The 2,631-nt window shown below is 54.1% G+C and overlaps 1 pseudogene; it reads right to left on the bottom strand.

Moving 5' to 3' along the window:
- Window positions 1-209: 209 nt before the first annotated feature.
- LOC141917523 (vacuolar protein sorting-associated protein 28 homolog) lies at window positions 210-2,255 on the bottom strand (annotated as a pseudogene).
- Between the last annotated feature and the right edge of the window lie 376 nt (window positions 2,256-2,631).

The following is a 2,631-nucleotide window of genomic DNA, read 5'->3' as shown; positions in this document are numbered from 1 at the left end:
GGTTTTAACCGGCTCCTCGCGGTTTTAACCAGCGCAGCCATTACACACCGTATTTATCAACGTGACTGGTGGTTTTGGTGTTACCGGCGCTTGCCGGGCAGGTGACAGATAAGGAGTTTCTTGTCCCCAGCTTCCCCTGAACACCAGTAAGGACTGGGAGCAGAGGACTGGGAGGGGGACCGGTGGTGCCGGCACATGCCGGGGGCGGCTCAGGAGGGGAGGAAGCGGTTGAAGGTGTTGTAGGCAGATTCAGGGTCGAACAACATTTGCTGGACCTGGGAATCATCCAGCTCATCCGATGCCGACATCCTGCTGAGCGTCTGGAGCCTGGGAGGACGTGGCGAGGGGGGCTACATCAGCGGCACGCTGGCCCCTCCCCATCGAAAATGGTGCCGGTAACGGTGCCGGCCCACCAGCACTCACCATTGGTTGACTTTCCGCCTCCCCTCGAAGTCGGGGGGCAGGTGGCTCATCCGGTTCATCGTCTCCATCAGCTCCCATAGGTCTGGCTGGATCTAGGGAGTGAATTTTGGGGTACGTCGGCATCGCCAAACCAGGGCTCCCGGCGCTGCTGCGGGGCCCTTACCTCGCCCATGGCTCAGATCTCCAGGCACAGCTTGTCCATCACTGTGATGAAGAGCTGCCAGAGAAGGAGCCTTTCGCTCAATCATGACCCTTCCCACCCTGCCAAAACCACCAAAACCGAGTGCCAGCAGCCCCCCGGCACCGTACGGAGACCATACCAGCGATGCAGCGGTTGAGGTTGCCCTTGTCGTCCTTGATGGTGATGGGTCAGTCCTGCTCGATTCTCTCCATGGCCAAGGGACAGTTGAGCTATGGGGAAAACGACGCTGGAAGCAGCACAACCAGCACCCGCCAAATGCCAGCAGCAGGTTGGCGGTGGCACTGGAGGTACTGGCAGCGCCTGGGCTCACCCGGAACTTGCGGCAGAAGTCGTTACTGGAGCTGATTGCAGAGCCTTGTGCTTGTTTGAGGGCGGCTTTGAACTGGACGAGGAGGTGGGAGTTATAACACTATACGTTGTTATTATTGTATTTAAATAATATTAATAGTAACAAAATTATTTTAATTTAACATATTAATCAAGTTCTCATGCATAAACATGATAATTCCCGTAACTCATTTTCTTATTCCCACCTCTTTCCGGTCACGTGCACTTGAGTCCTGAAATGAGTCGGGGGCCGCTTTTGCGACCACCACGGATGACTGACCTAAAAGAAAGACCCTCCAATGCCCTTGACCCAAGGATTTTGGCTCACATTGTGATTTTACATGCTTCGAGGCCCTTTCACAATGTCACTTTTATGACACCTGGTCTACAGGGCAATAAATGGTCCTGACCACACAGTCTAACAATGGCACCTCATTGTGAGACTTATTCTTTGACTAGAAATCTGGTTGATGATGATCACTAGTCTACGTGGCCTTAGCCTGGGACTTTACAAAGGACTTTGTAGCAGCATAACTGGTTGTATAGTTACTCTAAATCATTCCTTATTTAACTCCAAATCACCAAAAATCATTAAAATCAGCTCAAAGTAATAACAAATCAGTAACGCAGATTCCAGAGGTGCAAGCACGGGGCAGCTGAGAGCAAGTCTGATGGCCAGCCTGGCTCTCCTCACTCTGCACTAAGGCTCTGCCTGTTTGCACCCCCAGACTCTCCATGGAGCACTTGTAGTGCAACAGAACGTCCAGGCTGTCTGCCTTCAGCACACACTCCTCAGGTAAGACAGGGCAGCAGGAGCCAAAGCCAGAAGAGCAAAGCCCCACAGCTCTGCTCTGCAGCCGGGGGGCCTGGGAGGGACAAGGCTGAAATCTCCTGGATTTCAGGAGTGGAGTTAACCAGCGATCACTGCAGGTTCCTCTCTGCCTTTTGGGGCACAGCAGGACTGACTCCTGCAGAGCCCACAGCACAATGCCTTGCTCCCCACTGCCCCTTCAGCCAGTAAACACAGAGCTCCAGCCCGGGAGCTGCCTGAAGGTCTTTCTGGAAGGACAGAGGCTGGGGGGGGTGGGGGTTCTGTCAGAAATGGAGAAAGCATTGCCCAGAGCAGTCAATCCTAAACTTTCACTAACTTTTCTTCATTGGGCAGGGCCCCATGACCCAGAGGAAGCAAATGGCCAACAGAAGCTTCAACAGAAAAGTGGGAGCTGCAGCTCTGGCACTTCTGGCTCTTCCTGGCCATCTCCCTGGCTTCCCTCCTGGGCAATGGCCTCATCATCACCGCCATCGCCTGTGACCACCACCCGCATGCCCCCATGTACTTCTTCCTCCTCAACCTCTCCCTCCTCCGCCTGGGCTCCATCTCCACCACTCTCCACAAAGCCATGTCCAATTCCCTCTGGGACAACAGGGACATCTACTCAGGATGTACTGCCCAGATCTTTCTCCTTCTCTTCTTAGTCACAGGAGAGTTTTGTCTCGTCACCATCATGTCCTATGACCGCTACATTGCCATCTGCAAACCCCTGCACTAGGGACCCTCCTGGGCAGCAGAGCTTGTGTCCACGTGGCAGCAGCTGCCTGGGGCACTGGGTTTCTCTGGGCTCTCCTGCACACGGCCAACACATTTTCACTACCACTCTGTGAAGACAATGCTGTGGACC

Source organism: Strix aluco, chromosome 39 (genome assembly GCF_031877795.1).
Source record: "Strix aluco isolate bStrAlu1 chromosome 39, bStrAlu1.hap1, whole genome shotgun sequence".
NCBI lineage: Eukaryota > Metazoa > Chordata > Aves > Strigiformes > Strigidae > Strix > Strix aluco.
Note: the sequence above shows the minus strand (reverse complement) of the source record. Positions and strands in the feature narration are given on the sequence as shown.